Below are 14,601 nucleotides of genomic sequence, written 5' to 3' on the forward strand. Positions count from 1 at the left end.
CCTTCCCCACCCCAACACTCCGCCCGGGCCGCCGGCGGGAAGACGCTGCGGCGGCCGCGGCGACAGTTACGAGGACCGGCGCGCGCCCGGCTCCGGGGTGCAAGCGGGGTCAGCACAGGCAAAGTCGGAGGGGGAACCCTGCCGCCCCGGGGCTCCTCGGCCGGGAGGAGCGGGTCCGGGGAAGGCAGAGCAGGAGCGGAGCAAGGACAGAAGAAAGCGGTGCAAGAAAAGACTGCCGGAGCCAGCAGCGAGACCCAAGGCGCGCGGGGCTTGGGACCAGCCACCAGCTCGGGCCGCCACCACCGTCCGGCCCCTCCCCTCCCCCGGAGCCTGACTTCACTCCGCCGCCGGCGCGAGCCCGGCGTAATTCACACTTTGCAGCCGCGGACGGTGCGCCAACCACGGCCGCCGCCACCGTGACGTCACGACGCCGCGCCGCAGGCCCCGCGCCACCGCAGCGCCCAGGGAGACGGACTAGCGGCGGAGGGGGTAAACTGCCTTTCTCCAGTTCTGCACGCTAAGCTCGGTCGCTGTCCTCTCCCGCCACACGCCGCCCTCCCTCCTCCCCCACCAACATCTACCGCCAGCTCCCCCTAGCTCTCCTCTATCCGTCCTCCACCCAAGGCGCGTGCGCACGAGGCCCCACGGTGTGGGGACATTCCCCTTATCGCGAAACTCTTGTTTTCGAGTGCGCTGAGGGTGTGAAGTGGGCTCAGCCTGCGCTACAAGAGATACTCGGGCCTTCTGACCCGAGAAACCTAAAGCATGCGCACTTGCAGCGCTCAGCCTTAACCGCGGGGTCACCGCTGTGCTTCCCTCCTTGAATTCCCATTCTTGGGCTTCGCTGGGGACCGCTGCGGCAGTGACGTCAGCGGGCCGCGCGGGCCCCGTCCTCCACGCTACGTCACTGTCAGTCCCTTGTCGGGGCCAGGCTGGGGCTCTCCCCAGGCAGGTGCGGGCCCCAGGGCTACCCCGGGGCCGAGGGAAGAAGAGGGGTGCGGAGAATATGGGAGTGAGTAGGGGGTGAAAGGGTGGAGGGGAAACACCGAGACTGAGAAAGAAGTGAGAGTATGCACTGGAAAAAATGAGAAAGAAAGGATGATACTGAGAAGACAAAGGGAAAAGCCTGCGTGACCTTTTACCAAAAGTGTTTTTCTTTGTTAGCTTTGATTTTTAGAAAGCGGATAAAGGGGTCTTGACCTGGTTTGTAAACTGAATATGTCATTTGCGAGTTCATTTTGTCACATTTCTCCCCAAACTATCAAAGCTTTTCAGTTTCGGCCTATTGTTTCAAATGCATTCCAGCTCCCGGGAGGTCAGCCTGAACAAGCTTTTTCCTGCTGGCAGAAAGATTCGGCTCTGCTCTTAGGGCACCCACCCTTCCACTTATTTGCTCTGACTAGCCAGCCATTGGCAAGGTGGTAGATCTTTGAAAGTACTGCATAGCCATTACTGATGACATCAGATATGAAATGCTCATGATTCCGTAAATCAAAAATCTGCAAGACCTTTTGTAATCTTTCTACGGCATCTGTTTCTTTTACATCACTTAAAACATTCTACCTCTTCAATGGTTGTCTATTTGTCTGCTCTCTACTATTAAAAGAAATATAACTTCCACTATGGTTTCACGGATGTTGTCTTCATTAGATGGTAAGCTCTCTAATGCAACTCTGACCCACTAATCTTTGAAACCCTCATTACTCCCACAACATCTAGTAGATATATTGAGCATCTGCTGTATGCTTAGGATTAAGCTAAACACTCTTATTCTGACAAAAACCCTACGAGATAATAGAATCTAAACTGAAACTGGGTTTAGAGAAACATAACTTGCCCTAGATCTTACACAGATCAACGGCAGAACTAAGTAATGTTTGAATTCTCTGTACATTTAAGCACCCAGAAGGTGGTATTAGGGTTACATCAAACCGTATAGGCTTCAAGTAACTATCACACTTAGTAACATCTAGGAGACTCAGTTCCATTAAATCATCTGATAAGACTCAGGGCACTAACTAAACAATGCTTCTCTCTTCAGCAGAGAGGGGAGCTAGCATTATGCACCCACTGTGAGCCATGACAGGTATTCTACATAAAACGTTTAACTTTAACCCACACAATAGCCACATACGTAATCTGTGCCATCGAACTCTGTTCTGTGTGATTTCAGAACCATGCATTTCCACCACACCATACAGTATCTCAAGACCAGAATGTCAGTTGTTCTCGGTGTTGTTTACTGTACTGGGGAGCATACAGTCAGTGTTATCCAGAAACACAAAACCAATAGGAGAATATATATATATATATATATATACACACACACACACACACACATATATATGTATACGTATATATACGTACACACACACACACACACACACATATTGCAAAACTGCATGTCCTGTGCAAACTGCAGTGCTTGGGAACCCGCATGGACCTACCAAGTATAATGGCTGGTGCTTCACTTCCACTTCCCAAATCTCTTGCAAATTTCTATTGTGGCCAACCAAAACCCTAAAAATGAGGAATTCAGGGAAATGTAGTTCCAATTTAGCTAAACTGCTAGGGCAAACTAACCCAGTCTGAACTCTTGTCAATTTGACATCCATACACACTTCTTTTAATCACATTTAATTATCAAATAAGGACCATAGTAAAATCATACTTATGTCCATATGATACAACTATCTCTCATATAACCCAAAATAGCTCTCTCCCTCCCTAAAAGAGGATAATCTTTGAATGATGTTCATCCCTCTTCTTGATGAATCATATTACCCCTTTGATATCCTGTAGCTTAAATACTAAGATGTAAAATTACCCGCTATCAACACATCCTAGGGAAATGGGGGGGGGGCGAATTAGTTAAAATATACACAAATATATTCATATCAAAATGAGGGGAAATGCTCACAACTATTATAGTCCTTGTAACTGCAACTGGCAACAGAATCAGAATTACTATTTATGACTATTTCCTTTTCTCCCCATTACCTTTTTAAATATCCCTTCACCTTCAATAAGCATCTCAGCTGATAATAGTACCTTCATTTATGGGGCAACCCAAATTTTTATTCCTGAAATATCTAGACCATTAGAGGTTCTACTTTGGATGGGTTGTTGTGCTTTTTCATTAATTCATATTACAGAGTATGGGAATACTAAGAAATACCCCCAAAGAATCTCCTGCATTCCAGGCATATTCCCATGTAGTAACAACTAAAGATCAGTTTAACAGGATCAATCACTCCAGGCAGTAGAGTAACCCCCTTTTTTGCATGTTGGTTGAATAGCATGAGGAGCCCCAAATGGCCAAATGGCAATCTCAGTTTATAGACTGAGCTCTTGCTGTGTACCCTGGTAGAAACACCCTTTGAGAACTAAGACCTCTGGAGAAGCAAAACCCGAAGTTGCAGGAATTGGAAGCAAAAGTCTTCATGTGACTCACTAGGGGTAAAAGATCCACTTCTACTCCCACCTCTTGATTCCTGGACCATAGATATATATTAGATTTAGAACACAAGCCAAAACTTGGAGAACATTATCCTAGCTACAAAAGGTATCACAATTTATATCGAGGGATTATTTTGAGTCTGTCAAAGGCTATTTCAACTCTGCAACAGGGACAAACCTTGAAAACCTTCTAAGTGAAGAAGCCAGATACAAAAGTCTACATATTGTATGATTTCATTCATATAAATTATCCAGAATAGGCAAACCATAGAGACAGAAAGCCAATTAGCAGTTACGAGGGACTGGGGAGAGGAAGGAATGAGGAGTGACTGCTTAATGGGTACAGGATTTCCTTTTGGGGTGATGAAAATGTTTTGGAACTAGATAGTGATGATGGCTACAAAACATTGTAAACGTCTTAATGCCACCGAACTGTACACTTATTAATGGTTAAAAGTAAAATTTTATCAGAAGAAAAAAAGAAAAAGGCCGGCCAATCATCCTATTAAGCCACGACTTCAGGGTAATAGGCAACATATGACCAGTGAATTATATGAGCATGAACCCACTGCTGCCTTTATTTGTTGTAAAATGAGTTTCTTTGTTAAAAGTAATGCTGTGTAGGGGGCACCTGGGTGGCTCAGTGGGTTAAAGCCTCTGCCCTTGGCTCAGGTCATGGTCTCAGGGTCCTGGGATCGAGCCCCCATTGGGCTCTCTGCTCAGCAGGGAGCCTGCTTCTCCCTCTCTCTGCCTGCTTCTCTGCCTACTTGTGATTTCTGAATAAATAAATAAATAAAATCTTAAAAAAAAATAAAAGCAGTGCTGTGTAGAATAACACAATTGTGACTAAGACATTTCATAAGTTCATACATGGTGGCTTTGATAGAAGCATTGCAAGTGGGGAAGGAAATTCATTTCCAGAAGAAGTATCTATTTATTCAGTGAGAAAAAAGGTCTGTCCCCTTCATAATGGAAGTAACTCATGGATGGCTGACACCTAGGAAACGGAAGCTTGATCTTAGACTCCGCTCTTAGCAATTTGGGCACTTAGCAATAGCTTTTGTCAGACTGGCCTTGTTAAGTAGAAATCCATGCTGCTGAGCCCACATATAACTTGTATCATGGCATCATGGCCACTTTGTTCATGAGTCCATTGAGCAGGACCAGGGATAAATGGGGGTAAAGGCTGAAACATACACAGAATGTATCACTCATCTACCTGATTATTATGATCATCCTCTATTGAGATTGCTCTTTGGGATCACATGAGCCACAAACATCTTCACACTCTGTCCATTCAATCTATCTACATATACCCTTTTCCCCAACCTCTTTGTCATCAATTTTCCAATCATGTTTTTTCCAAGTTCCAGACCAGCCAGCCAGTCAGATACTCGCCGTGAATTAGAATGACCCATACACCTAGCGATCTCTCTCTCAGACAAAATGAACACCCAGGTGTACTGCTCCAAGCTCTCCCAATTGTAGTATTTCTCTTCATCACCTTCAGGACCACCCCTCAAAAGTGGCCATGGTGCTGTAGCTATCTACTTCCACACCATAGAATACAGAACTATCTGCAAATCAATCCCAAATATTTCTCTTCTGTTACTCAACAGGAGACACAGGGGGCTCACCATGATGCTTTGGATGAAAGTTGAGAGGGAGGAGGAAATGTAATAATAGCGGAGATGATGGACAACTGGGCCACTTGTTCATACAATTTACTTGAGGTTGCTTGAGCCTGATCTCATGTGTACCACTGCTTAATGATGGAGTACTGCTGGGCACAACTGACTTTATGGCTTGGTGTTTCAAAATACGTTTAGTATATTATAGGCTGCTCAGGTGACAAGGTAATTTGGTCACTCATGGTCAAGCATTTAGTTTCTGCTAGGGCCCAATAGTAAAACAATTTCCCAAAAAGCCAATAGTTATATAAAGAAGGTGACATAACTTTGCTCCCCAATCCTAAAAGCTTGCATAAGACTTAATTATAGAGGATTATTAAAAGCTTCATATGGTATCACGAACCTATCACAAACACTTCGGTACCATACCTGCTGGGTCATATGGCCCAAGTGACAGAGAAGCTAATAAGGCAGTATGGATTCCTTGCATAGATCTCTCTCGTCTTGAGCCCCACCCACTCTCATTTTTTTTTATTGTGGTTAGACATACACAAGGTAAAATTTATTTATAATTTTAACCATTTTTAAGTCAGTGACATTAACTACATTCACATTGTGCAACCATCATCACTACTCACCTCCAGAGATTTCCATCATTCCCAAAATGATGACATTTTGCACCTGCACCTGCTAAACAACTCACCACTTCCTCCTCCACCAGGCCCTTAACCACTATTTCACTTTTCATCTCTATGAATTTGACTACTCTAGGTACCTTATATAAGTACCTTATATAAGTAGAATCATACAATATTTGTCCCATTATGTCTGCCTTATTTCACTTAACAAAATGTCTCCAAGGTTTATCCATATTGTAGCATGTAACAGAATTTCATTCCTTTTTAAGACTGAGTAATATTTCAGTGTGTGTGTGTGTGTGTGTGTGTGTGTGTGTGTATTTATACATGCACCTTATACATCTGTCAATAGACATTTGGGTTTGTTTCTACTTTTTGGGTACTGTGAATAGTGCTACCGTGAACATGAGTGTATAAATATCTGTGTGAGTTCCTGCTTTCAATTCTTTTAGATGTATATCCAGAAATGCAATTGCTGGATCATATGGAAATTCTATTTTTTAGTTTGGGGGTTACAGGAAAATAGGCATACTGTTTTCCACATCAGCTGTACCATTTTATAATTCCATCAGGAATGCACAAAGTTAGAACTTCTTCACATCATATCCAACATATGTATTCTGTTTTTCAATAATAGCCATCTTAATGGATAAAAAAGGGGTATTTTTTGTGATCCTGATTTGCATTTCCCTAATGATTAGGGATGTTAAGCATTTTTTCATGTGCTTATTAGCCATTTTTATATTTTCATTGGGGAACAGTCTATTCAAATCCTTTCTCTATTTTTGAATTATTTGTTGCTGCATTTTAGGAGTTCTTTGTATGCTCTGTATATTAATTGCTTATCAGATATGCGATTTTTAAATAGTTCCTTTCAATCTTTGGGTGATCTTTTCATTCCGTTTTGATAATATCTGATGCCCCAAAGTACTGAATTTTTGAAGAGATCTAGTTTATCTTTTCTTATTTTTGCTGCTTGTGCTTTTGGTGTTACATGCAAGAAATCATAGCCAAATCCAAAGTTATGAAACTTCTCCCCTATGTTTTGTTCTAAGTATTTTGTAATTACATTTAGATCTTTGAACCATTTTGAGTTAATTTTTATATATGGTGTAAGAAAGAGTCCAACTGTATTCATTTGCATGTGGATATCTAGTTTTTCAAGCACCACTTGTTGAGAAGACTGTCCTTTCCTCACTGAATGGTCTTGGCACTCTTGTCAAAAACCATTTAATCATGCATGTGAGGTTTATTTCTGGGGTAGCTATTCTATCCCATTGGTGTATATGTCTTTATGCCAACAGCATGCTTTTTAAATTACCACAGCTTCATGTAAGTTTTAGAAGCAGAAAGTGTGATTCCTTCAAACTTCTTCTTTTTCAAGATTGTTTTGGCTATTCAGGGTCTCTTGGGATTCCACAAGAGCTTTAGGATAGATTTTCCTATTTCTGCAAGAAAGAAATGTCTTTGGAATTCTGATAAGGATTGTAGTAAATCTGTATATCACTTTGGGTAGTATTAAAATCTTAACAATACCACATCTTTTCAATAATGAATATGAGGTCTTTTCATTTATTTATGCCTTCTTTTAGTTTTTTTTCAGCAGTGTTTTATGCCTTTTCTAAGATTTTTTGTTTATGTATTTATTTATTTGGGAGAGCTCACACACATGAGAGCAATGGGAGGGGCAGAGGGAGAGGGAGAGGGAATCTGAAGTAGACTCTGTGCTGAGAGCAGATCCTGACACAGAGCTTGATTCCACAAGTGCAACATCATGACCTAAGAAGCAACCAAGAGTTGATACTTAACCAAGAGTTGTACACTAAACCTACTGAGCCACCTAGGCATCCCCCCAGTGTTTTATACTTTTTAATGCACAAGGTTTTCATCTTCTTGGTGACGTGAATTCCCAAGTATTTTGTTCTTTTCTGGGCTAGCATAAACAAAACTATTCTCTTAATTTCTTTTTTGAATTGTTCCTTATTAGTTACAGAAAAGCCACTGGTTTTTATGAATTGATTTTGAATCTGCAACTTTGCTGAATTCATTTATTAATTCTATCAGGGTTTTTTGTGTGCATATGAAACCTTTAGGTTTTTCTAAACATAAAATCATGTCATCATGGGGCGCCTGGATGGCTCAGTGGGTTAAGCATCTGCCTTCAGCTCAGGTCATGGTCTCAGGGTCCTGGGATCGAGCCCCACCTTCGGCTCTCTGCTCAAAGGGGAGCCTGCTTCTCCCTCTCTCTCTGCCTGCCTCTCTGCCTACTTGTAATTTCTGTCAAATAAATAAATAAAATCTTTTAAAAAAATCATGTCATCTGCAAATAGATAATTTTACTTCTTCCTTTCCAATTTGGATGGCTTCTATTTCTTTTTATTGCTTAATTGCTCTGAATAGAACTTCTAATACCATGTTAAATAAAAGGGACAAAAGTGGATATCCTTATCTTGTTCCTGGTCTTAAAGAAAAAGCATTTAGTCTTTCACCATTGAGTATGATGTCTGTTGTTGGTTTTTCATATATAGTGTCAATTATATTCAGCTATTTGCCTTCTATTCCTAGTTTGTTAGTTGTTTTTACCATGAAAGAATGTTGAATTCTACCAAATCTTCTTTCTGTATCAATTGAGATGATTGTGTGCTTTTTTTTCCTTCATTCTGTAAATGTATATTACACTGATTGATTTTTAAATGTTGAACCATCCTTGCATTCCACGAATGATCCTATTTAGTCATAGCATTTAACCTTAATATGCTACTGAATTCAGTTTGCTATTATTTTATTGAGAATTATTGCATTGATATTCATAAGGAATATTTCTCTATAGTTTTCTGTCCTAGTAATGTTTTTGTCTGGCTTTGGTATCAGAGTAATACTGGCCTCATAGAATGTGCTTGGAAGTGTTTTCTCCTCTTCAATTTTTTGGAAGTCTGAGAAAAATTGATGTTATTTCTGTTTTAAATTTTTGGTATAATTCACTAGTGAAGCCAGCTGCTCTAGGACTTTTCTTTGTTGGCAGGTTTTGATTATTAATTCAATCTCCTTACTTGTTTTAGGTCATTTTAGATTTTATATTTCTTTGTGATTTAATCTTGGTAGGTAAGAAATTCCTCCATTTCATCCATGTTATCCAATTTGTTGGTGTACAATTTTTCACAGTATGCTTTTATAATCCTCTTTATTTTTGTAGAATCGGTGTTAAGGTGTTCATTTTCATTTCTGATTTTAGTAATCTGAGCCTTCTTTTTTGTCATTCCAGCTAATTGTTTGTTTGTTTGTTTGTTTGTTTTAAAGATTTTATTTATTTGACAGAGAGAGAATACAAGCAGTCAGAGCAGCAGGCAGAGGGAAAGGGAGAAGCAGGCTCCCCATAGAGCAGGAAGGCGGATGTGGGGCTCAATCCCAGGACCCTGGGATCATGACTTGAGCCAAAGGCAGATGCCCAACTGACTGAGCCACCCAGGTGCCCATAATGATTTATTAATTTTGTATTCAAAATACCAAATTTTGGTTTAGTTGATTTTCTCTGTTGTTTTTATATTCTCTGTTTTATTTATCTCTGCTCTTGTCTTTATTATTTCTTTCTTTTTAGTAGTTTTAGGTTCATCTTATTGTTTTTTCTCTAATTCCTTAAAGTGTAAATTTACATTACTGATTTGAGATCACTTTTGTCAAATATGTTGTATCTAAAAATTTCTCTCTTAGCAGTGTTTTTGTTGCTTCCCATAAATTTTGATATGTTGTGTTTTTGCATTCATTTGTTTTGAGATATTTTCCAATGTCCTTTGTGAGTTCTTCTTTGACATTTGATCATTTAAGAATGTGTCATTTAATTTCCACATGTTTGGAAATTTTCCAATTTTCCTTCTGCTGTTGATTTATAGTTTCATTTCACTGAAGCTGAAGAAGTTTCTTTGTATAATGTCAGTCTTTAACATTTATTAAGCTTGTGTAGTGGTCTAGCATTTGGTCTATGCTTGAGAATGTTTAATGTACACTTGAGAAAAATGTGTATTCTACTCTTGTTGGCTGGACTGTTCTGTATGCTATGTATATCTGTTAGGTCCAGTTCATCCATATTGTTGCTCAGTACATTACATTACATCCTGAAATTATAACAGCCTTTTTTTTTTTTTTTAGAAAAAAATTTTTTTTTAAGATTTTATTTATTTATTTGATAGAGGAAGAGATCACAAGTAGGCAGAGAGGCAGGCAGAGAGAGAGGCGGAAGCAGGTTCCCCGCTGAGCAGAGAGCCTGATGCAGGGCTTGATCCCAGGACCCTGAGATCATGACCTCAGCCAAAGGCAGAGGCTTAACCCACTGAGCCACCCAGGTGCCCCTATAACAGCCTTTTTAAAATTGATACTAACCTAATGACAATCACATACAGAAATTCTATTCTTTTACAGCTCTCCCTCCACTTTGTGCTATGGATGTCACAAATTACATCTTTATGTATTGTGTAAGTATTAACATAAATTAATAGTTATTTTTTAGGCATTTATCTTTTAAGTCTTGTAGAAAATGAAAGCTGGAGTACAAACAAAAGTTATAATACTGTTTTTTGTATTTGCTTATGTGTTTACCTTTCTTGGAGATCTTTATATCTTCATATGACTTTGAGTTGTTATCTGGCAATATTTCATTTCAACTTGAAGAACTGCTTTTAGCATTTCTTATAGGAGAAGTCTAATAGAATGAACTCCCTTAGCTTTTATTTATTTAGGAATGTCTTAATTACCTCTTCATTCTTGAAGAAAAATTTTGTCAAATGTAGAATTCTTGGTTGACAATTTTTCCCCCTTTTCGTACCTTAAATATACCATCCTACTCCTTTCTGGACTTATAAGTTTCTTCTGAGGAACTGGCAGATCATCTAATTGAGGATTTATTGTATAAGAGGAGTCATTTTTCTCCTGTTGCTTTCAAAATTTTCTCTTTGTCTTTGTCTTTCAACAGTTTGACTATAATGTGTCTCACTGTGGGTCTCTTTGGGTTTATTCTATTGGGGTCTGCTTATCTTGGATTTGTAGATTCATGATTTCCACAAACTTGGAAACGTCTGCCATTATTTCTTCGAATAACTTCTCTGACTCTCTCTTCTCTTTTTGGGACTTCTGTAATGCATGTATTGGTCCATTTGATAGAGTCCTATAAGTTCAAATATCCTTTCTCTAAGTTTGCTGACTTTGTTTTGCCTGCTCAACTTTGCTATTGAACCCCTCTAGGGATTTCTTTTTTTTTTCAATTCCATTGTATTTTTCAGCTTCAAACCTTCTACTTGATTCCATTTTACAATTTTACCTCTTAGTTGATATTTTCATTTTGTTCATATATTGGTTTCCTGATTTCCTTCTAATTCTTTGCTAGTGTTGTCCCTTAGCTCTTTGAGCATATTTAAAACAGCTGTTTTAAAGTCTTTATCTATCATGTGTGATGTTTATGTTTCTTCAGGGCTGCCTTTTGCCACCTTATTTTCTCCCTATGAATGTATCATGTTTTCCTGTTTCTTTGTATGTCTCGTGAGTTTTTTGTCATTATTATTGAACACTGGGCATTTGAAAAGACAGCCACCTTTCCCAGTCTTTGTGGACTGTTTCTGTGCTAGGGAACATTCTCACTAATTAGCTGAACCTTGGTTCTAAGCTTTGTGATCAGTCCAAGAGGAAATCTTAAGGTCTTCTTAGGTTATTCTTTGAACATGCATCTTGCCTGGGCCTGTATGTATATGTTTTGAATTTTCTGTATACATGCTGTTTTCAAATGTCTTAATAGCCCAGAGTGTCTCCCCTCAGGCCTTCTACCCATTATCTCTTACACCAGGTTTCTGCGGGCCAGTCTCGCTACAGTTTTTTCTGAGCGGTGTCCACTTGTTCTTCTTGCTTGAGATCCAAGTTAGACAAAACAGAGACCAGTCCTTCAGGCAGCTTCTGGTAGGTTAAAATTTTGAAAATAAAATCTGCTTTGCTCCCTCTGACTTATAGCATTTTGGGGGGGGGTACTTTCTTTGTTTAGCTTTCATGTTAAAGTAATACTGGTCTAATAAAATAAGTTTTATTTATTTATTTATTTATTTAAAATAAGTTTTATTTTCTGAAAGAGTTTGCATACAAGTGGTATTATTTCTTCCATTAATATCTGATAGGATTTACCAATGAAACTCTCTAGACCTGGACTGACCAAACATCTATCCTTCCTTCCTTCCTTTCTTTCTTTTAAAAGATTTAATTTATTTATTTGTCAGAGTGAAAGAGAGAGAGCACAGGCAAGGCAAGTGGCAGGCAGAGCAAGCAGAGCAGTCAGAGGAAGAAGCAGGCTCCCCACTGAGCAAGAAACCCAATGAGGGGCTCGATCCCAGGACCCTAGGATCATGACCTGAGCCAAAGCCAGATGCTTAACCAACTGAGCCACCCAGGTGTCCCTGAACCTGGCCTTTTCTTTGTGGAAGATTATAAATTGTTAATTCAATTTCTTTACTTAATAAATTCATAAAATAAGCTCAATATATTCCCCACTATATTTCCCAAAGTATACCCCAAAATGTTCAAAGTGGTGAGATTGGGGTTTTTCATTTTCTTTTAAAATGTTTTCTTGATCAATTCTATTGGCCAAATTTTCAAAGATAAACATAATTTTATAATAAAATTATTTGTTAATTATATAAACTATGAGTAAAAATAAGATGTTTATAATGCAATAATGAATGTTTAATAAAATAAAGGGCAGTGAAGGAAAAGTTCAACTGAGGTTTGGTTGCTCTAGACTACTTAGGAACTTAACATTAATTGACAAGCACCTTTCATGATGATACACTAATAAATAATCAATCAGAGAACTTCTGGCTAAACACAGCAGATTACATACATGCATTCATAAGTGTCTCCTCCCCAAGCCCTACTAAAAGACACTGAAAGAAGAAGTAAGTCTGAAACCCAGAAGGGCAAAAAGTAAAAGAGGGGAAATGAAAACTGGCAAGTCCATCTTTTAGAAACTGAAGGTGGATGGGCATGTTGTTCTGGTCTTAGCAGAACAGAAAGCTGAGCCAAAAGCTTACGAATGGGGAGGACTCCATCTGGACAATTCCTGCTGCAAAGACCCAGGATAATCTCAGAAATTTCAGGCCCTAGCTGTTTTGGAAGGCAAGGATGCAAGTGCAAGGATGCAAGAAAAAGAGAAGGATTAATAGAAGTTCTTTGAAAGAGTGGTTAGAACCCCAGACAGCCAACTCGCTCTCCTTTACCTCAGCAAACGATTGGATGGATTCAACCAAACATGTTCTGGACTTGGGTTAACCTGACAGAGGTGAGGATGGGGTTAGAGTATCACATGAGAAGTGGCAGGATAAAAGAGAATCTGTCTACTTGTTGACTGCCAAGTTGTTTTTTTTTTTTTTAAAGATTTTATTTATTTATTTGACAGAGAGACATCACAAGTAGGCAGAGAGGCAGGCAGAGAGAGAGAGAGGAGGAAGCAGGCTCCCTGCTGAGCAGAGAGCCCGATGCGGGACTCGATCCCAGGACCCTGAGATCATGACCTGAGCCGAAGGCAGCGGCTTAACCCACTGAGCCACCCAGGCGCCCTTGACTGCCAAGTTTTTATCCTGGGGGCAAGAGGCTAGAAGGTTCCTCTTTTAGAAAAGTAGACCCACCTCAGGCAAAAGTTTTATAGGTACTATCTGCTTAGAGTCCTCCAACCAAAGAAATGGGTCCACATAGAATTCTAAGATAAGTCTCACTGATGTACATGGAATTTAAAAATAGCATTATCGGGCACCTGGGTGGCTCAGTGGGTTAAGCCGCTGCCTTCGGCTCAGGTCATGATCTCAGGGTCATGGGATCGAGTCCCGCATCGGGCTCTCTGCTCAGCAGGGAGCCTGCTTCCTCCTCTCTCTCTCTCTACCTGCCTCTCTGCCTACTTGTGATCTCTCTCTGTCAAATAAATAAATAAAATCTTAAAAAAATAAAAATAAAAAATAAATAAAAATAAATAAAAATAGCATTATCAAATATGACAGAACATTAAACTTCAAATTAAACATTAAATTTTAAACATTAAATTTAAACATTAGTTTAAACATAAAGTTTAAACATTAAACATTAAATCAAACATTACCAGATTTGAATAAATCCCACTGCATGAGAGACAATAGAAACAAATAGAAACAAATAGAAAAGCAAACAAACAAACAAGGGGAAACAGAAAAATACAGAGAAATGAAAGATCAATAATATCCTTTGAGAAATGAAAAGTTATATAAGAACAGGATGATAGAAAGAGAAAAAATAAGATAGTTCATTAAAATTAAAAACTATGGTATAAAAATTAAATACATATTAGATGGGTTAGAAAATAAAGTTGAAGATATCTTCCCAAAAGTAAAATGAAAAAGATAAAGATAATGTGAGAAAAGATATTGAAATTGAAGTCCCAGTTCAGGGGGTCTAACATCTAAATAAGGAAGGTTTCAGAAGGAAAGAATTGAGAAAACTGTAGTGATGAAAGTTCAAGAAAATTCAGCGGAACCAAAGGGCACACATTTCCACATGGAAACAGTCAAGTTTGTACTGAGGATAACAAAGAGAGAAAAGGCCTACACCAAGACATATTGTGAAATTTCAGTGTGATGGGAATAAAAGTAAGAACTTAAAATCTTCCAGGGAGTAAAAATAAAAACAGCTCATGTACAAAGGTCCATGGATCAGAATCAAAAGTGCCATCAAGAGCTAGGAGACAGTAATATAAAACCTTCAGAATTGGGAAGGAGTTAGAACTCTCCACCTAGGAATCTGCATACCAGGCCATACTATCAATTTAGTTTAATATAAAATAGAGATATTTTTCAGAAATTGAGGAACCCAAGTGTTTCACT

The sequence above is a fragment of the Mustela erminea genome, chromosome 16 (genome assembly GCF_009829155.1).
Source record: "Mustela erminea isolate mMusErm1 chromosome 16, mMusErm1.Pri, whole genome shotgun sequence".
Taxonomy (NCBI): domain Eukaryota; kingdom Metazoa; phylum Chordata; class Mammalia; order Carnivora; family Mustelidae; genus Mustela; species Mustela erminea.